This window comes from Ipomoea nil, unplaced genomic scaffold (assembly GCF_001879475.1).
Source record: "Ipomoea nil cultivar Tokyo-kokei standard unplaced genomic scaffold, Asagao_1.1 scaffold1558, whole genome shotgun sequence".
Lineage (NCBI taxonomy): Eukaryota > Viridiplantae > Streptophyta > Magnoliopsida > Solanales > Convolvulaceae > Ipomoea > Ipomoea nil.
The window spans coordinates 682,943-705,221 of record NW_017617986.1 but is presented as its reverse complement, the minus strand read 5'-3'; the positions used below and the strand labels follow the sequence as shown (position 1 = coordinate 705,221).

The following is a 22,279-nucleotide window of genomic DNA, read 5'->3' as shown; positions in this document are numbered from 1 at the left end:
CTTTTTGGCCTGCGTGCCATGTTATGCATTCTCTTTATTAAGGATATTAGCTAGTTAGCCTGTGCACCTGAGTTCTCCAGCTCAGGTGTGGCATAGCACCCCATACTCTTATTGTGTTTTGGAATTTAATAAGATTCTACATTTATTATATAAGCTTCAGAAGTTTAAAAATTTCGGGGTGTTACACTTGGTACTACCACGGGGTCCTCGACTACTATCACGGGGTCCTCGGCTACCACCTCAGGGTCCTCGACCACCTTGGGGTCGGCTACCCCGGGGTCGGCCAACTTGGGTTCGGCACCTCGGGGTCAGCCCACGTAGGCTCGGCCACTACGGGGTCGGCCAGCGCGGGCTCGGTCACCCGGGTCGGACTACGTGGGTTCAGCTCGGCCGAGCTCCGGGCTCGGCTGGGGACGAGGTCTCCGCGTTGCCCGAGTCATGCGGCTATTGTTGCGGCCCAAGGCGGTTGGGGGCACCTCCAACGGTTTCTCCGGGGTTGTTATAGTGAAAAAGCCTATAAAATCCCTCCTTGATGTCCGAATCAGGGCATCTTCTACCTTCTTACTATAGTTGTCTTGTTATTACACGTCTAGAACCTATGTAATAACACTATACACTGAATTAATGCAATATTCATCCTTGTGACACTAATTCGACATTATTTCTATCCCCATTCACTAGTGGAAATTATGGAATTTCCGACCACCTGAAAGTGATCTTAAATCAAGTTGACGCCAAAAAGTGGTCGGAAATAGCAACAAAGGTTTTTCCGGATACCAAAAGTGGTCGGAACAAGGCTTTTGACTTGATTTAATATCACTTTCAGGTGGTCGGAAATTTCATAATTTCCAGTAGTGATTATCGTTTTATTATTTATTTATCATATTCAATCATATATTCGGGTTGTATAATCCGGACCCCCGGGTTCATATAACAATGCTGGAAATTATGGAATTTCTGACCACCTGAAAGTGATCTTAAATCAAGTCGATTGCAAAAAGTGATCGGAAATAGCAACAAAGGTTTTTCCAGATACCAAAAGTGGTCGGAACAAGGCTTTCGACTTGATTTAAGATCACTTTCAGGTGGTCGGAAATTTCATAATTTCCAGTAGTGTAATCCATCAATCTTCTTGGATGGTTCTTGAAAATAGTGATGATAATAATAATGAGGAGAAGCAGCAGCTAAACTGTTGTGCTGATTGTTTAGCCAAGTTTGAAGTTGAGCTTTGAGCTTACTGAAAACCAATTCAATGAGTGAATCAACATTGTCTACCTTATCTTTCTTGGGACAATGTTACTCATATCAAATCTTTCAATTCGCTCTAAATTAATTAAAATCTTATACCATGCCAATTGATGTGTCTTAATAAATAACGAGTTTTATCAGTTAATTCGATCACTTGAAAATCTCCATTATTGACGATCATGAAAGGTTAGTTGAAGAAGATTAAGATGAGTGTCCTGGAGGAGACGAGGTTGATAACATAGGGTTTGTTGAAAGTGTTGATAGATGTGTTACCTTCAAAATCAAGAATCATGAGTGATAGGTATATTTTTGTAATAAGGTTTTGATGAGCCAAATGTACTTTACTCCCCTTAGAATTTAGGACTTTAGTACAAGAATCATAATTCAGATAGTCCAGCCAAAAGAAGCAAAGGAAAGACTACTACATGAAGAACAAAATTAATTTGGAGAATTAATTTGGTCCTACGAGTATTCATCCAGAAGACAAGCATTAAACAAAGGTGTTACAATGAATGATTGGATAAGTCTCATGGTGAAATGGTAGAAGTCTTTGCACATAATGATTATACCCAAGATTGAATCCCCCTAAAGACTTATCTTTTTGAAGCTAAATGTGAAGGAACGCATTTAGTCTCAAAGAAGCAAGATGTACCAAGGTCAAACAAGCAAGATGTAGCCATACCGGCAAGAAGTGATGATCAGAACACTGAATAAATTCGAATGAATTTATTTTGGTTCATCTCGCATGTCACGAGAATCCAAATTGCCTGAAGACATAATCAGAACGGTGAAAATTTTACGGAGGCATGAAGAGAACCTTATCCTAGAATTAAATTATGTCAGAAGGATTTATTGCCAAGAGAGACGTTGGAAATTCAAAAATGACGAAGATAATAATACTTTAGAAACAACTTGAAAATCAAGTTGAGATAAAAATATTATCTTGTCATACAAGTTGGCAATCAAATCAAAATTGAACAACATAGTGTCAACAATATCAGGCTACAAGATTCAAATTTCAAACATCAAATTATCCCGCTCCAACGGATATATTTGATCATCTATAAAAAGGTCATGAAGACTTGAAGATGTGCAGAGCGTGACGGACGAACAACTTGCAAAGAGAAATATACAAGTGCAAAATATCTTTGAGTCAAAATATTCATTGAAATATTTAGAAAATAGTCTTAGTCTGAATAGTCTCAAAAAAGTAGTTGGAGAGAAAAACAATTACCGTCTATTGTAATTGTCAAGAGTATAGTTGTGAGCAAAATACTCTAGAGAGTATAGCTGTGTGCAAAACACTCGTAGTTGCTAAGTGTAGCTGTGTGCAAGACACTTAGTTGGCGATTGAGTATAGCTGTGTGCGAAGTACTCGAAGTTGAGTGTAGCTGTGTGCGAGACACTCGGAGTTGGTGTAGCTGTGTGCAAGACATCCGAAGAAGTGCTTGTGTAGCACTTATTCACTATTGTAACTGTGTGTGGAAAATAGTGAATTACTCCTAGACGCGAAAGGAGTAAAGTGGACTAGGAAGATTACGCCACTTCCGAACCACTATAAATTCTCTCTCTCATTTACATACCGCACTTACTTAACTCGCTTTATTTATTTAGCATTTGACTAACCCGTTTACTATTCACTGCTGATCTTAATCATTCGGGTTTAGTGTGTTTTTACGTGTGCATGTAACTCAAACTTTCCATGCTTAACATTTAAGTTACTCTAAGAAATCTTGACGTGTTGCATGCGACATTTATCACACGGTTGATTTCGCACAAAGTCTTATACACAATCTTGAATAATCTTGTTAAATATTGAGTGAACCATCTCCTTTAAATATTCAAGATATTCTGGTTATTCTTACACATCATCTGAGCATATTTAACGTAGTGCATGTGATCTAATTTACTTTTGGGCATAACATTTTACACATATTTATTCCGTTGTGCACTCCAAACTAAATACTTGACTATTTATTTGTTACTTGGAGTTGAAAACCAAAGTGTTATTAATTGTGAAAAAGTTTAGAAAATCTATTCACCCCCCCCCCCCCCCCTCTAGACTTTCTAACACCCTATCGGGACCAACAATGAGGAAGATGATTTAATCTTTGTATGATATATTATGTTTCATGCATGTTGACAAGTTTTTGTTACATTTTCTTCATTCATGTCCATCTTCAGAACAACATCAACTGTACTGGCATGGCATGGATAGATGGAGTTTCAGTACGGATAGATGGAGTTTTTCCACAAATCCATATAGCTAAAATATCCACACACACAAAAAAAAAAAAAATATGGAGGAAAATATGAACAAAAGCTAAGTAATTTGGACAAGCTAAGTGTATTAAGTGTATTGAATTAGAGAATTTGGACAAGCTAAGTTTATTTATAAGTGTATTGAATTAATGATTCTACTTTTTTTTTTTCTTCTAATCTTGATACTTTGTCATCCTAGAAAATACCTTAAAGATGTAACCCTAAATTGGTTTGGTAAAGATAAGGTCTCAAGTTTGACATTCTATAATAGTATAAAGATAACATGTCCCTACACAATAATAATTAATAATGAGAATAAAAATAATAGTAATTTATAAATTAAAATATTACAATTTATATATTTAAATTTTATAATTACATATTTTATTATAATAATATACGCTCACCGTCCAATTTTATGTGTCGGATTCGGTTAACGAGGCTTAACTGAAGTTATTTTTAATTCAATTTTTCATAATGTTAAGTTTAGTATTAGTATATAAAATTTATATATTTAGTAATTACATTAAAAGTGTTACGGAGTATTTTTTTTAATAAAATTAAAAGTGTTATTAAACACACAAAAAAAATAATTAAAAATACTAAAGAAAATAAACAAAGAAGAAATAATTGGTTTGACCAATGAATGGTAAAGATGATAGGTAAAGTGAGACAGATAGAGCAATAAATATTATTATAAATAAGAAGAAAGAAAAGAGGCAAGAAGAAAGAAAAGAGAATAAGAAAAAAAGAAGAAAGTGGCAAGAAGAAAGGATAAGAGAGCATGCTAAGGTTTTTGTTATTTATACATGTGTAGTTAAAAAGTCATATGAGGGCAAGTTAAACTCTGTTTCCAATGGTTGTAAAAAAAAATATTTGATTTTGTATAGGTTCTAAAAATACCTATTATTTGTTATTTGAAACAGAAAATGAGTCTTCTACTCTTCTATAATTTTTTTTGAGATATGAGGGTAAAATAGTCTTGCTATGTTAAACTCTGTTTCCAATGGTTGTGAATTTTTATTATTATTATTATTATTTTTTTAAAAAAGTATTTGATTTTTCATAGGTTCTAAAAATACCTATTATTTGTTGTCTGAAACAGAAAATGAGTCGACTTCTAATTGTTTTGAGAAGGCGAAGACAATTTCACATGATCACGATTATGTGTGCCTTAGCTATGGATATGTTGGAAGTAATTACGTTGTGGTATTACTTTATTACTCTTTATAAAGCACTGAATAGGGGCATAGTCTAAGAGATGCAACTGAAAAATCAATGTCTAGCTAGAATTAAATATATATTATCACTTATTGAGGAAAGTGATAGATATTGTAGCCTTGTAGGAGTGAACTTCAATTCAATAGACATTCATTTGATATATTATGCATGTGAGATGGTTACTCACATTGGTGTTGTGACACCCCGAAATCCAAATTCGGTTAAGGGATTAATTAAGTAATTAATCCTATTTCAATTTGTAATTTAATTCCTTAAATTCCTGAAATTTAATAGTCAGGGACTAGTAATTGACTAGTCAACCCCAAAGTCAAAGTTGTACCTTGAGCTTTGTAAGGAGTTCCCTTGTTCCTTACACCTTTCGATGTTAATAAGGGTATTCTTGACCTTTCACCTTGTGTTAGTATTGTAACCTAACCTAGTAAGAACACCTCATTTCTCTCCTTACACTTTCCAAAATCCTAGCTCCATCCTCTCTCTAAAAAGGTGGATAGCTTTTCTTCCAAGCCAAGTTGAAGCTTTGTCAAGACTTCAAGAGTTGTCTCCAAGATTCTACCTTTCATATATTTGGGCATCTAGGAGGGTAAGATCCATGTTCAGCTTGTGTTTTTAGTGTTCTCTTAGGTTTCTTTTCTTAAAGATAGGATCTTTATGATCTTTTGGTATGTTCTTGAAGTGGGTTTGGATGGTGAGCTTTGATAGGAGCTTGGTGTGGTGTTAAGTGAAGGTTTTTGGTCTACAAGAGGTAACCCATGCTCTACAAAATCTATTTTGCTTACCTATATGAATATTTCTTGGATTATACATGTGTTTTGCTATGAAATGTGAGTGTTTATGCATTGTCTTGTGAAAATGCATATCTAGAGCTTGTGATTAGGTTCTTGTGTGCCATTGCTTGGCTATTCCTTTGATTCAAGTTATTTTGTTGTATTTGGTGAGATTTGGCATGTTTTGGACTTGAATTTGAGTTTGGAGATGAAAATCCCCGAAGGGATTGTTTTGTGCAGGTATGTGTACCCGCGGGCGGAACGGCGGGTAGGGGTCCAACCCGGCGCCCACTCGCGGGGTACATGAAGTTGGAGGGCCTGTACCCACGGGCAGGGCCACGGGTAGGGGCATACCCGTGGGCCCACCCGCGGGGTACATATGTTGGTTGTGCAGGGATTTGTTCCCCGTGATTCTTTTGACTCGGTATTTGGTCTTTGACTTCCCGTTGTTCTTTTGTGGAACTATTTGAGCGTCTTCTTGATGTTTCGTATGTCTAGAACTCTGTGCTAGGTATCCATTTAGGTTTTGGTGTCGTGAATCGTGCTAAGTGTTCAACATTGTGTTTCGTTGAACCTAGATGAGTCTTGTGTGTTCTTCGGAACTACGTTTGGTTTTCCCGTTTGATAAGCATGCTAGTTCGGTGTTTAAATGCTAGCGGGTGTGTTGTTTGTACCTTCCTATTGTTGATGATAACTTGTGTTATTCATCGTTGTTGTTAGACTTCTTGTGAGTCGTTGTTGTTCTTTGTAGTCTTGGGATGTGTTCCCGTGTTCTTGTTGAGAGTGTTTGAGTCTTGTGTTGACTATTACTCTCTGTTTTTGACTTATATATATATATATATATATATATATATATATATATATATATATATATATATATATATATATGTATGTATTCCGTTTCGCAACTGATTTGACAAATGGTTATCTTACCTATGTATGATATTTCACATGTATTGGTGGGTTACCAGCATTATTTGCTGACCAGGCATCGTCCCATGTTTTATATGCTTCTTTCAGGTGATGCTTAGACGAGTGCGCGGTCTAGTGCCAGCTAGTATAGCTCCCCTTTTATGTTTTGTGGCCTGTGAGCTAATTTAGACGTAGTACTCTGTTGGATGGCTGTAGATTTTAAACAATGCAGATGTAGCCTGTGCGTTCACCTCTGGGTGAGCGTGGCATAGAACCCCGTTTCCTTGTTTTACATATATCTTCTCTTTCAGTCTTCCGCTGTGTTTAGTGTTTTGGTTTAAGTTATCTGTATGTTTAAAGGCTTTAAATAGCGTGGGTTTAGGGGGTGTTACAGTTGGTATCAAAGCCTAGGTTTGAGCCTAGGAGGGTTAAGTCTAGACTTTCTAAGTGGCTAAGAATGGTTTGAGACCTTAAAGTGACCCTAAGAATCTAAGTGTTAGGCTTAGGACTCTAGGTTGCGCGGTGAGCTGAGTGTTGCTTTCAGTTATTTGCTTGCTTGTTGTCTTTTTGGTAACCGTGTTGTTGTTGTAGAAGTTTGCGATGCCTTCTCGTCCCCGAGCGCGTACCTCGGAGACCCCGACGAATGAACAGCTTGCTCAGAACCTCCAGCAGCTAACACAGACGATGCAGACGCTTAGCGAGGCTTTGCTGAACAACAACCATCCCATGCCACCTCCTCAACCTGCTGGGCACCGGGATATGGGCCGTTTGGTGTCAGGTCATAGGCCGCCAACCTTCGCGGGTGAAGAAGACCCGGTTGTTTTGGAAGATTGGATGAGAGTGTTCGACAAGATCTTCGCGGTTGTGGGCTGTCCTGAGGAGAGAAGGGTAGAACTAGCAACGTTCTACTTCTGCCATGAAGCTGATCTATGGTGGGTTCATGAGGGTCCGACCTTCCTTGAAGAGCCTGAGTTTGGTTAGTCTGCGTTTAAGGATAGGATGCGCGAGAGGTTTTATCCGGCACACGTGCGAGCCGTCATGTTTGATGAGTTCCTCCACCTGCAGCAAGGATCCCTGTCTGTGGTCAAGCACCACAAGAAGTTTTTGGAGTTGGCGCGCTTTTCTTGGATGCTCGTGCCTACGGAGCTTGCTAAGGTCGAGAGATTCGTTGCCGGCTTGAATTATGAGGCACGAAAGGCGTTGACAGTGAGTAGGCCGAGTTCTCTTAAGGATGCGTATCTGAGTGCCGCGGATCTGTACCGCGTCCAGCATCTTCAGCGAGGATCTTATGAGCAAGCGAGAAAAAGGACCGAGAGCGGAGGATCTTCCACCTTCAAGAAGCCACGGCCGAGTTTTCAAGCCAAGAGTGGGCCATCTTCGACGCAAGTACCCAACCGGATGGAGCAAGGGAATCAAGCTAAGTTGTTTCCGTGCCGAAGATGTGGGAAAGTGCACGCGGGCCAGGATTGTTATGGCCAAACGTTTAAGTGCTTCCGATGCGGAGATAGGGGCCACAAGGTTGCTGAGTGCCCGCATCCGGCCAATCAAAGAGCGCTACTGCCACCCCCAGGAGCTGGAGGAGCAGTGGGAGGTAGCTCGAGCCGCGGAGCACCTGGGGCCAGGCCAGTAGGGAGAGTCTTTGTGATGGGGCGTTCGCAAGCAGAGACCAAGGGTTTGGTGGAGGAGGAGCTAGCAGGTAATCCTTTCCTAGCCTACCCTTATTCCTTGTGCGCATCTTGTTCCTTGTTATCTTGAGTGTTGTTCTGTGTCCTTTGTTGCATACTTGAGTTACTTGGCTATCCTTGTCATATTTCGTTGATAATGATTCTTTGGAGTTAAGTGTAAGCCCTTCTTGATAGATTTTTTCCCTATTTTTGTGGGTAAATTTCGTTGTGAAAGTAGTCATTTATCTCCTAAATGAATCATGCTTGGACCGATTCTACAATCCATGCACTTAGAAATTCTTGCCACCTTTCCTTTGAGAACTCTCTAAATTTCCCCAAGTATTCCTTAAAATTGAAAATAGAAAACCCATACAAAAATCCTATCTTGTGTAGCCTAAAATCCAAGCAAAATGTTTAATTACAATTCGTGAGTTTCAAACCGGAGCCTATTCTTTGCCAACCCAACATCTAAACCACTTGAACTAATTATCTTTCTTGGAACCAACTCATTTTTAATTCCACATCAACCTTAAATTCTCACTTTACCCAAATTCCCAAATTAAATCATCTTTTCCCCAATTTTCCCCCAAAAATCCCTAATTTCACAAGTCTTCTTCTTCTCTTTTTCTCTACCCGTAAACCACCGAAATCCTTCCCACCCGTCGCCATCGCCTGCAGCCCGCCACCCCACCGCCGACGCAGCAACCAGCCGCCACCGCTTCGCCGTCCGCCGCCGCTGTTCGCCACCGCCGAGCCGCCTTGTTCGCCGGAATCCGAGAGAGAGCAGCGAGAGTGAGAGAGGGCAACGAGAAGAAGGAGAAGTAGAGGAAAGCTTCGGGTTTCTTTTGTTGAGCTTTGGGTCATCTCCTACCATGCCTAGAAGGTCAAGTTTGGCTAGGAAAGCAGAATGGGTGGATGCCCATTACCTTGTTCTTGAAGGTAAAGCCTTTGACCCGGAATCTTTTTCTAATTCTTTGTTGGAAATGCTTAGATTCCAAGGTTTGTTGGATGGGTTTCTTGCCATACGGGCCGAGACTTACCCGAGTTTGGTCAAGGAATTTTATCGTCACATGGTTGTGACAAAGGATGGCGATAAGCTTGAGATCACCTCAAAAGTGAGAGGTGTGAAGATAGTTCTGTCTGAAAAGAGGCTGACTCAGCTTTTGAGTTTATCTGCTTCGGGAGTTGCTCAGTATAGCGGTAACTCATGGATTAGTACGGATACCATGGGGTACCGGGACTATTTGAGTTATCTGTTGGGTCGCACGAGTGGCTTCACTCAAGCTTCATGGCCGGAGAAAAAGTGGTTGTCTGCGGAACAGAGAATCTTGGTTATGTTGGTCTCGGATTGTTTGTTACCCAATAACAACAAGAGTAAGTTGTTAAGAAAGTTGGAATGCACCTTTGCCTTTTGCCTCAAGAATATGGTCAAGTTCAACCTGCCAGCTTTGATGTTGCAACATATAGTTTTCTGCCGTGATCACAACCGGAAAAGCCTACCGTATGGGATGGTGTTGAGCTGGATTCTAGTGAAAAAGGGTGTGAGTGTTGATGGATGTCTATCGAAGGCTGTGGGGAAGCTGGTGTTGGATGCCACCAACATTTGGAGTTGTAATCTGTTTCAGCTAGATGATGGTGATTACATCACTCTTGAAGAAGTTGCAAGAAAAGCCCCTGAGGAAAGAGATGAGTTGGCAACAGAGCTTGGGATTCATGCCGGGAAGTTGAGCCTCGCAGTCCAGAGTTTGGGTGGCGATGAAGAAGATGAGGGTGAAGCAGGTTGCGAAGAGGAAGTGGAAGTACCGGAAGCTGCCGAGGCCGAAGAAAGTGATTCTGAAAGTGAGGAAAATCGAAGAAGGAAGGAAGCACGCACCAGAAGGGAGCATGATGCCATGACGCATGAGGAGCGCGTTGTCACCTTGCTTCGTCAACAGAACAGTATGATCGAAGAATGCTTCGCGTACATGAAGGCGCAGTTTGTTGCAGTGCACTAGAGGCTAGACCAGATCGAAGCCAGTTCAAGCCGCAGAGGAGAAGATGACGAAGAATCTGAGGAGTCCGAGGAGTCGGAGAGCGAGTCCTTCTAGAGTGGAGCTGAGGCCGTCTTGTTCGCTCTTCTTTTGGTTGTTGTTATCTTCCTAGTCGTTGTTACCGTTTAGTGGTTGCTTGCTTTGTATGCTTGTCTTTGCTTGTTGTTTTGTTGCTTAGTTGGTTTTGTAGTTGGTGTTTGTGTTGGGACTAGAGTTCGTTATGCTCAATATATCCGTTTGCTTATTTCTTGCCAATTCTTGTTTTGAACTCTTTTGCCTTGAAATCTTGTGGAATCTTTTGGGGTTTTGACCAAAAGAAATTGTTCTTGACACTCTTTGTCACATTGTTGTTCTTTTACCGTTTGTTCTAATTCGTCGTACCCAAGCTTCGGGGACGAAGCTTCTTTGAAGTGGGGGAGAATGTGACACCCCGAAATCCAAATTCGGTTAAGGGATTAACTAAGTAATTAATCCTATTTCAATTTGTAATTTAATTCCTTATATTCCTGAAATTTAATAGTCGGGGACTAGTAATTGACTAGTCAACCCCAAAGTCAAAGTTGTACCTTGAGCTTTGTAAGGAGTTCCCTTGTTCCTTACACCTTTCCATGTTAGTAAGGGTATTCTTGACCTTTCACCTTGTGTTAATATTGTAACCTAACCTAGTAAGAACACCTCATTTCTCTCCTTACACTTTCCAAAATCCTAGATCCATCCTCTCTCTAAAAAGGTGGATAGCTTTTATTCCAAGCCAAGTTGAAGCTTTGTCAAGACTTCAAGAGTTGTCTCCAAGATTCTACCTTTCATATATTTGGGTATCTAGGAGGGTAAGATCCATGTTCACCTTGTGTTTTTAGTGTTCTCTTAGGTGTCTTTTCTTAAAGATAGGATCTTTATGATCTTTTGGTATGTTCTTGAAGTGGGTTTGGAAGGTGATCTTTGATAGGAGCTTGGTGTGGTGTTAAGTGAAGGTTTTTGGTCTACAAGAGGTAACCCATGCTCTACAAAATCTATTTTTCTTACCTATATGAATATTTCTTGGATTCTACATGTGTTTTGCTATGAAATGTGAGTGTTTATGCATTGTCTTGTGAAAATGCATATCTAGAGCTTGTGTTTAGGGTTCTTGTGTGCCATTGCTTGGCTATTCCTTTTATTCAAGTCATTTTGTTGTATTTGGTGAGATTTGACATGTTTTTGACTTGAATTTGAGTTTGGAGATGAAAATCCCCGAAGGGATTGTTTTGTGCAGATATGTGTACCCGCGGGCAGAACGGCGGGTAGGGGTCCAACCCGCCGCCCACCCGCGGGGTACATGAAGTTGGAGGGCCTGTACCCGCGGGCAGGGCCACGGGTAGGAGCCTACCCGTGGGCCCACCCGCGGGGTACATATGTTGGTTGTGCGGGGATTTGTTCCCCGTGATTCTTTTGACTCGGTATTTGGTCTTTTGACTTTCTGATGTTCTTTTGTGAAACTATTTGAGCGTTTTTTTGATGTTTCGTATGTCTAGAACTATGTGGTAGGTATCCATGTAGGTTTTGGTGTCGTGAATCGTGCTAAGTGTTCAACATTGTGTTTCGTTGAACCGAGATGAGTCTTGTGTGTTCTTCGGAACTACGTTTGGTTTACCCGTTTGATAAGCATGCTAGTTCGGTGTTTAAATGCTAGCGTGTGTGTCGTTTGTACCTTCCTATTGTTGATGATAACTTGTGTTATTCATCGTTTTTGTTGGACAGTGTTCTATTCCTTGATTGAGTATGGTTTCATATCTTCGTTGTGATTCGTTGATTGATTCCTGTTGAGGTGTGATGTGTGTGTGGCTTTACCTGGATTGCACGATTAGTGGTATGGGACACTAGTCACCAAGGTATTGCAGTGGTCCTCGTGGTGGCCATGACGTGATTATGGAGTTGTGACTTGTGTCTCAGGTTCACGTGTTTTGGAGAGGCCTGTGTCGCCGTGTGTGTGATTGGTACCTTGTGTACTATGAAATTGGTGGTTTGTTGGTGGGGGACGACGGTCCCAAGAGGGAAAAGCTTGGACTATGAAGTATAGGGGTCCTGGAGGTAAAGGTTGGAACTAGATATAAGGTTGGGGGTAGCCATAAGGTTGGAACCGGGCATAAGGAAGACATATCAACTCGTGATGGTTGATGTTACGAGGGCTTGTGTAGCCGTTGTTGTGAGTTCTCTTCTTGTGAAATGTGTAGTCACAAAGGCATGTGTTGCCGTGTGTTGTGTCTTTATTCCTTTGAGTTATGCATGTCGGGTATTAATCCATTGAGTGATGATTGATTATACCTTGAGACTTCTTGTGAGTCGTTGTTGTTCTTTGTAGTCTTGGGATGTGTTCTCGTGTTCTTGTTGAGAGTGTTTGAGTCTTGTGTTGACTATTACTCTTGGTTTTTGACTTATATATATGTATTCCGTTTGGCAACTGATTTTACAAACTTATATCTTATCTATGTATGATATTTCACATGTATTGGTGGGTTACCAGCATTATTCGCTGACTGGGCGTCGTCCCATGTTTTATATGCTTCTTTCAGGTGATGCTTAGACGAGTGCGCGGTCTAGTGCCAGCTAGTATAGCTCCCCTTTTATGTTTTGTGGCCTGTGAGCCAATCTAGACGTAGTACTCTGTTGGATGGCTGTAGATTTTAAACAATGCAGATGTAGCCTGTGCGTTCACCTCTGGGTGAGCGTGGCATAGCACCCTGTTTCCTTGTTATATATATATCTTCTCTTTCAGTCTTCCGCTGTATTTAGTGTTTTGGTTTAAGTTATCTGCATGTTTTAAGGCTTTAAATAGCATGGTTTTAGGGGGTGTTACATGTGTTTAAGAGATGCTAGGAACATGTCAATACAAGAGATTGTTGCTATGTTTCTTTACATACTGGCTCATCATAAGAAAAATAAGACAATATTAGGTAACTTTTTAAGGAGTGGAGAAATTGTAAATCGTCAGTTTATTAGCTATGTTAAAGTTGCATGGAGTGTTTCTTAAAACTCCAGATCTAATTACTGAGCAGAGATGATAGGTGCATGTGCTTTAAGGAAAACTATTAGGATTTTTTTTAGTACTAGTTTTAGTTTTTTTTTTCTTAAAATGTGTAAACTAATTAGCTTTTTGACATTATATTTTTTGAATTATCAAGATGCTTTACATGGAACTCTAATTAGAATTACACCTCCATTTGATGACAAATCAAGGTATCGGACTAGAAAAGCTAAATTGTGTGTTCGTAGTATACAAATTGTGAATTTTTAAAAGGTAATTCTGAACACTTAGTATGTAAATTTTGAATATTTAGACAATAGTCCACCTTGCAAGGTGTATCCGGGTCCACAGAATAATTTGCCTTCAATTGGATCATAATAGTCCCTTGACTATTGATTATGATAAGTGTATAAATCATGCAATCGAGCCATTAAAGATATTAAAATTACAAAAATTATACAATTCTTAATATTAATAAGTTATCCCAAGTAACACATCCGATCATTTGGTGATGTGGCATAAGATTAGTGTTGATGTGGTATCTTTGCATAATTTTTTTTTTCTTAATAATGTGGCACTTATTCATTTTCCCATGCTACCGTAATTAAATATCTTGTTAATTTTCAAAATAATAATCATAATAATAACAATCATAATAATCCTTAATAAAAATTTAAAAGTTTTATTCTTCGTTAAAATTGATTTATGGTAGCTCATCTATGCTACATAGCGGCAAGAATTTTGACAAAAACTATACCAATAACAAGAGTTACGTGTAAAGCTTGTATATTGAATTGTGTTTTGTACTTTGTTGAACTCCAACAAATAATGCCACTACTGGATTTTGTTAAAAATTTTAATTTGAAAGAAGATAATGTAAGCTAAGGCTTCTTAATTCTCTAATAGATTTCTTTAATTTGATTGAGTTAAATAAAAGGAATTGATTACTGTTTACTTGTGAGGTGGTCTGATTTTCCTGGTCTCATAGCTTTAGTAATTAAGTGGTACAGATTCTACAAGTAATTCAGAGTTCAATCATTTGCCACCCCACCTAAGTGATGTAATTGTGCAGTTGGTTACTGTTAGGAACAAGTTTATTTAGATTTTGATGATACCAAGATGTCTTAGATTGTAGATCCCTATTTTTCTTTTGTTAGATAAGTCTCGAAAGACATAGGCATGAGATTTTAAACCATGCACGAGACTAGGATAATAGGTCTACATGAAGATTCAAAGATGATCGAAAGATGCTTCCAAGACGAAAGAAGGATTAAAGCAAGACTCGGATAAACTGCTTTTGTAAAAGGAACCTTCGTCTAAGAAGAAAGGACGAAAGATGAGGACAATCTTTCGTTCCTCATTCCCAAGTGAACAAGGCAAGGACAGACTTGTAGAAAGACAACACTCATTAAAAGAAACAATGAGAATGTTGTCTATCACTCAGATGGGCAAATCATTCGGACAAAAAGTGTCCTAGGAATGATTTTCACTAAAGACAAGGAGCATTAAAAGACTTGTACCATCTTGTCAGAGGTCAAGGACAAAAACCATAATGCTTTTGGCTCCAACGGCTATACAGTACAAGTGCATTAAATGCCCAATGCCCACTGAGTAATACACACTGGTTATTAGGTTTGAAATTTTCATCTCCCTCCAACGGATGAATTTTTTCACCTATAAACACCTCTCTTCACTATTGAAGAAGGTGTTGGTTAACTCACTCTTGCAATCTTAAGAAAAGCTCTTCAAGCAGTTCTATCTTCAAAAAGCTTTTCTTAACCAATGTTAGTTGTGAAGTTTTTAAAAGGCTCATTCATCTTCATACTTCACAACTAGAACCAGTCTTGTAATTTTCTCAAGTGAAGATCAATCCAGACGTCAAGACAAGCTTCAACTTGTTGGAGAAACATTAGATTATCCTTCCAACATCTAATCTTAGGAAGAAGTTGATAGAGGCGGAGTAAACTCGAGGAGTTGAAAAACCTTTCAAGTGGCTGTCCGGCTTAGTGATCAAGGAAGCCAGCTTGAAGTAGTTTTTACTAGGAGTGATAGTGCAAACCCTTTCACGAGTTGTGAAAGAAGAGTGGAGTAGGCACAGTTGGCCGAACCACTATAAAATCTCTCTGTCCATCTCTCTCTTTACTTAGCGCTTTTACTTTTGTGCTTTGTATATCATATCATATCGACCAAACACTAAGTTTTACTAGCACGAAAGTGTGCAAAGAATATTTAAAACAAAAATACTATCTCCGCTGCGTATATCTCTGGAAGGAAATTATTCGAAAAGAATCGATTAGAGTCTATTCACCCCCCCCCCCCCCTCTAGACTTTCTCTGACCCTACCGGGACCAACAAGTGGTATCAGAGCGGTTACATTGTACGGTAAACGTTTTGCTTTACTGCCTAGTAGATCCCTTTTGCAAAATTTGCATAAGTAAATTTTCTTTTCTTTGCACAAGTTTTCTAAAAGAAATGGAAAGAGAACATTCTAACCGTTCTAGGCCTCTTGCCCTTAACCTCTCAAAGTTTGATGACTGGAAAGTGAGAATGCAGGCACATCTCTCGGCCATTCATGATGAAATGTGGGACGTGATAACCACCGGTCCTATTGTCATGATGATGGTAAACACTCAGGCAGCTGCTCAAGGAGCTGATCCGGAAGCCTTGATACCCAAGCCGGAATCGCAACTCATCTTAGATGAGAAAACTAGAGCAAATCTCGACAATGTGGCACGAGACATCCTCTATAAGTCTCTAGACGACTCGCTATTCCCGAGAGTACGGAAATGCGCCACAGCAAAACAAATCTGGGACACTCTCATGAGTTTAGGCGAAGGAAACGAACAGGAGAAGGATAACAAGCTCACCGTGGCCATGAAAAAGTTTGAAGACTTCAAAATGATGCCAAATGAAGCCATCACCGATATGGAGCTCAGATTCACAAAACTCATGGGTGATATTTCAGATCTTGGAAAGGAGCCAACTGAAAAGGAGAAGAACTTAAAGATTCTTCGAGGGCTTCCAAAATCTTGGGAGATGAAAGTAACAGCCATGAGAGATCACAGAGACATGAAGACAACCAGCATGAGTAAAATCTTCAGTGATCTCAAAGCATATGAGTTCGAGCACGAGCCAAAGGAATCTGAAGAACCCGAAACAAGAATATAGCCTTGGTGGCCAATTAACAAGCATCAACATCAAACAGGTCGAATTCTAACCCTTGTGAATTCTTATCTGATGAACAATATGCTTTGTTTGTGCGAAAAATGAAAGGGTTCATGAGGAAGAATAACTTCCAAGACTATCAAAGATCATCCAACCGAAGGCAGTACGAAAGATCTCCTCAATCATCAAAACAAGAGACAATGGATTCGCAGATGCTATGTTATAATTGTCGAGAGCCAGGACATTTCAAGGCAAATTATCCTCATCCAATAGTCAGCAAGCATCAGGATCAAAATGCGAGCAAAAGCTCACCTAAAGAAACAGTCGAATCCAGCAAGCGAAGTGAAAAATCAGAATCATCAATCCCCTCACACGAGAGAAGAAGAAAGGCAATGGTGGTCAATGAACCAGCTGAGGAAGCTCAACCCGAAACAAGCACATCAAGCTCAAGCTCAAAAAGTGATAGCTCAGAAGAAGAAAAAGGTCTTCTATGCCTATTCAGTCTGGAAGAAGGAACAAGTGATCTATGTTTAATGGCTAATGATGACAAGGTAAATTCTCAAGCCTCCTCGTCAAATCAAATAGAATCTAGTTCGGATGGTGAAGGAAATCCAAATGAAATTATCTTTGAGATGATAATGGATTTCAAAGTAATCAGAAACACATACTCTAAATTAAAGGAAGAGAACTCTCGACTATTGATCAGCTACGATGAGTTAAGGCGAGTTAGAATTGATAACATTAAGCTAGCCATCGCAAAAGATCAGCTCGAAAAGCAAGTTCTTCTTCTTAAAGAGCAGTGTACAGAAAGAGAGTTGCGGGAGCAACAATTGCATGAGGTTCTTGATTCGTTTAACAATTCATCATGTGACACCCCGTAAATCCGAATTCCATTAAAGGATTAATTAAGTAATTAATCCTAGCTTAATTGATAATTTAATTCCTAAAATCCTGAAAATTCAATAGTCGGGGACTAGTAATTGACTAGCCAACCCAAGTTAATGAGTTGTACTCTAAGCCTTGTGAATTGTTCCTTTGTTCCCTTACACTTTTCCATCTTAGTAAGGGTAATGAAGACATTTCACCTCATGATTGTATTCCAAGCTAACCTAGAAGACACCTTTCATTCTTTCCCTAACACTCCCAAAACAAAAGCTCCTTCTTCTCTCTAGAATTTTAGCTAGCTTCTCCTTCAAGCTAAGTTTGGGCATTCCAAGATCTTCAAAGTTTGTCTCCAAGATTCCACCTTTCCTACTCTTGAGCATCTAGGAGGGTAAGATCTATGGTCCTTTTGTGTTTTTAGTGCTTTCTAAGGTATCTTTTTCTAAAAATGAAATCTTTATGGTCTTTTGGTGTGTTCTTGAAGTTGGGGTTGAAGGTGAGCCTTGTTAGGAGCTTAAAAAGGTGTATTAAGTGAAGGTTTTATCTACAAGAGGTAACCCATGCTTTACGAAATCTATTTTACTTACCTATATGATGATTTCTTGGATTCTACATATGATTCTGCTATGAAATGTGAGTGTTGATGCATTGTCTTGTGAAAATGCATATCTAGAGCTTGTTATTAGGATTTTTATATGCCATTGCTTGGCTATTCCTTTGATTCAAGTCATATTGTTGTGTTTTGTGAGATTTTGGGTGTTTTGGACTTGAATTTGAGCTTGGAGTTGAAAATCCCCGAAGGGATTATTTTGGTACAGGGTAAATACACGCGGGCGGAACGGCGGGAAGGGGTCTACCCACCGCCCCACCCGTGGGGTACGCTTGGTGTGGGAAGTGGTTCCCGCGGGCGGAACCACGTGTGGGGGTCCACCCGTAGCCCCACCCGCGGGTACAAGGTTGTGAAAGTTTGGGGATTGGTTCCCCGTGATTCTTTTGACTCGTTAAATGATGTTTTGACTTCCCGATGTTCTTTTGTTGGGCTTTTGAGTGTCTTCTTGATGTTTCGTATGTCTAGAACTATATGGTAGGAATCCATGTAGGTTTTGGTTTCTTGAATCGTGCTACGTGTTCAACATTGTGATTCGTTGAACCATGATGAGTCTTGTATGTTCTTCGGAACTATGTTTTGTTTACCCGTTTGATAAGCATGCTAGTTTGATGTTGAAATGCTAGCGTGTGTGGTTTGTACTTCCCTATTGTGGATGATAACTTGTGTTGATCATCGTTGTTGTCGGATTGAGATCCTTCCTTGATTGAGTATGGTTTCATATCTTTGTTGTGATCCATTGATTGATTCCTATGATGAATGTGTGTGTTGGCTGTACCTGGATTGCACGATTAATGGAATGGGACATTAATCACCAAGGAACAGAGGTGGTCCTCGTGGTGGCCATGCATGAATTTGGTGGTTTGTTATCGTGAGTATAACTCACACCGTTTGGCGGTTTTGTGATGTTTTCTTGCAATGTACCCTCGTGTACAGTGTGTTCGGCGGTTGTTGGAGGGGGAATGACGGTTCCCAGAGGCAAAAGGTTGGACTTGGAAGTATAGGGTGGCACTCGGAGGTAAAGGTTAGAACCGTAATAAGGCCGGGGGCAGGCATAATGTTGGAACAGGGCATAAGGTTGGAACCTGTGACATGAAGTGTCATTGTGGCATGAAGTGCCAATGTGTGTGATTGTTTATCCTGTTCTGTTGAGTATGTCGAGTGGTATTCTACTTTGTGATCAGTAGAATACACCTCAAGTTGTACTGTTGTTGTTGTTGTCTTTGCCTTGATGTTTCTGCTTTGTGATCAGTAGATTACATCCTAGGCGGTGTTGAGTTGTTCTGTTGTGTCTTCTCTTGACATGTTGGGATGTGATTCCCTTGTTCTTTTAGAGTGGAATAGAGTCTGTATTGTTGACTTCCATCTTTGGCTTTGAACTGATATATATACAGTATTCCGTTTCGAAATGATTTTGTAATAAACTATCTATCTATATATGCTATTGACGCGTATTGATGGGTTACCAACATTATTCGCTGACCGGGCATCATCCCATTTATTTATGTGTTTTTCAGGTCCCGAGTAGTGGCGAGCACGTTATAGAGATGGCTAGTGTAGTTCCCTGTTGGTCTGACCTTATCTCTTATTAGACTTTTAGACTGTTGATGTTGATGATGTTCTTGCCAGTGCGTTCACCTTAGTGTGGGCGTCGCATAACACTCTTCGTTTTCCAGTTTTATATAGTTAGACTTCCGTTGTGTTTTGCTTATGATTGTGGTTAGATTATCTTGCATATTTAAGTTTAAAATGGCATGGAAATCAGGGGTGTTACAGTTGGTATCAGAGCCTAGGTTTGAGCCTAGGATGCTAGTGTCTAGACTTTTAAGTGGTTAAGTGTGGTTTTGAGACCCTAAGTGACCGTAAGAATCTAAGTGATTAGGACTTAGGACTCTTAGGACGCACGGTGAGCTGTGTGTTGTTTATAGTTTGCTTGCATGCTTGTTGTTTTGTTTGTAACAGTGTTGTTGTTGTAGAAGCTTTGCGATGGCACCTCCCCGCCAGCGTGCACGTACGCCGGAGACCCCGACGAATGAACAGCTTGCCCAGAATCTGCAACAGCTCACGCAGACTATGCAGACCCTCAGCGAAGCGTTGTTGCACAACAACCATCCCGCCCCGCCACCGCAGCCTGCCGGGCACAGAGATGTAGGACGCCTTGTTTCGGGCCATAGACCTCCGACGTTCGCCGGCGAGGAAGACCCCGTTGTCCTTGAAGAGTGGGTTAGGATGTTTGACAAGATCTTCTCGGTCGTTGGGTGCCCCGAGGTGCGCCGTGTGGAGCTAGCATCGTTTTACTTCAGCCACGAAGCTGATTTGTGGTGGGTGCATGAGGGACAAGCTTGCCTCGAGGAGCCTGACTTTGACTGGACGGCCTTGAAGGACCAGATGCGGGTGCAGTTCTATCCGGCGCATGTTCGAGCCGCGATGTACGAGGAGTTTCTGCACCTCCAACAAGGTTCTTCATCGGTGGTTGAGTACCACAAGAGGTTTCTAGAGCTCGCCCGCTTCGCCAGGATGCTTGTCCCCACCGAGCTCGCAAAAGTTGAGAAGTTCGTAGCTGGTTTGAATTACGAGGCACGAAAGGCTTTAACCGTGAGTAGGCCGAGGTCTTTGAAGGAAGCATACTTGAGTGCCGCGGACCTGTATCGGGTGCAGCAGCTACAACGTGGATCTTTCGAGCTTGCAAGGAAGAGGACCGAGAGTGGAGGATCTTCCAACTTCAAGAAGACAAGGCAGAACTTCCAAGCCAAGACCGCACCGTCCCCACTGCAAGGATCAAACCGATTAGGGTCCAGTGATCAAATTAAGAGGTTTGCATGCAGAACCTGTGGACAAGAGCATGTGGGAAAAGACTGCCAAGTGAATGCGTTGCGTTGCTTCAAGTGCGGAGAGAAAGGTCACAAGGCTGCCGTATGCCCTCAGCAAGGTAATCAAAGGGCGTTGCCACCATCCTCGGGATCCGGGGGAGCGTCGGGCGGGAGCTTGAGTCGTGGAGCAGCCGGGGCCAGACCGTCGGGTAGAGTTTTCGTGATGGGGCGATCTCAGGCGGAGAAGGAGGGCTTAGTTGAGGAGGAGATAGCAGGTAACCCTTTTCTAGCCTACCCTTGTCTTTAGAACGCATCTTGTTCCTTGTTGCTTTTGTGTGTTGTCTTGTTTCCTTCGTTGTCTTTTTGTGTTGTCCCGCGTTCTTCATTACATGATTCTATTAGTCTTATGTGAAAGTCTTTCGTGGAGTTAATTGTTTATTTCTAACTTGGGTCGCGCTTGTGTTAATTCCGTAGCCTTGCACATGTATTTTTGTAACCTATCCTTCTTGTGAGTCACCTAAAAATTATCTAAGTGTCCTTTGAATTGGTAATAGAAAACCTTCTTGTGTAGCCTAAAAGACTAAGTAAATTTTAATTTGTAAGCCATAAATTTCAAACCTGGGTATATCGTTTACCAACCCAACCTTTGAACCACTTAAACTAATTATATTTCTTGAACCTTACCCAATTTTAATTCTACTTCACCCATAAATTCTCACATTACCCACAATCCCCAAATTAAATCATCTTTTTTTCCCAATTCCTCCCCAAATCCCAAAACCCTTAATTTCCTTTCCCTCCCCTCTACCCGTGTGTCCAGCCGAAGCAACCCCCCACCCCACCACCCGTCAACACCCCGTCTCTGTCACACCACCGAGCCACCACCGTCGCCACCGAGCTGCAGTGCCGCCACCGTCCTGCTGTGCCGCCATGAACCGAGAGCAGCGAGAGAGAGAGAGTCGATGCAAGAGAAGAAGAAGAAAGTGAGGAGGAAAACCTCGGGTATTTTCTTGGAGCTTTGGGTGATCTTGCAACCATGCCTAGGAGAACAAGTTTGGCAAGAAAAGTGGAATGGGTGAATGCCCATTATCTTGTTTTGGAAGGTAAAGCTTTCGACCCAGAATCTTTTCCTAGATCTTTGTTAGATATTTTAAGATATCAAGGATTGTTGGATGGGTTCCTCACCATAAGGTTTGAGACATACCCGAGCTTAGTTAAGGAGTTTTATCGTCACACGGTTGTGACCAAAGACGGTGGAAAGTTGGAGGTGACCTCTAAGGTGTGGGGCGTGAAAGTTGTTTTGTCTGAGAAGAGGCTGGCTCAACTGTTAAGTCTGACCACTACGGGAGTTTCACGGTACAGTGGTAACTCTTGGATTAGTACGGATACCATGGGGTACCAGGACTATTTGAGTTATCTGTTGGGTCGGACTAGTGGGTTCACCCAAGCCTCGAGACCGGAGAAGAAGTGGTTGACTGCTGAGCAAAGGAATTTGGTCATGCTTGTATCGGATTGTTTGTTTCCCAATAACAACAAAAGTCGGTTGTTGGGAAAGCTAGAGTGTACCTTTGCCTTCTGTCTGAAGAATATGGTAAAGTTTAATCTGCCTACCTTGATGTTGCAACACATGGTTTTCCGTCGAGACCACAACCGGAAGAGCTGGTGGGCTGTCGTAGGCTCCCAAATTAAAAC

General features: G+C 40.9%; 1 long non-coding RNA gene across 1 annotated transcript in view; it reads right to left on the bottom strand.

Annotated features, from left to right (window-relative positions):
- LOC109189574 overlaps positions 1 to 22,279 on the bottom strand; it is a 61,704-nt gene that overhangs the window by 37,511 nt on the left and 1,914 nt on the right. The window lies entirely within an intron of this gene.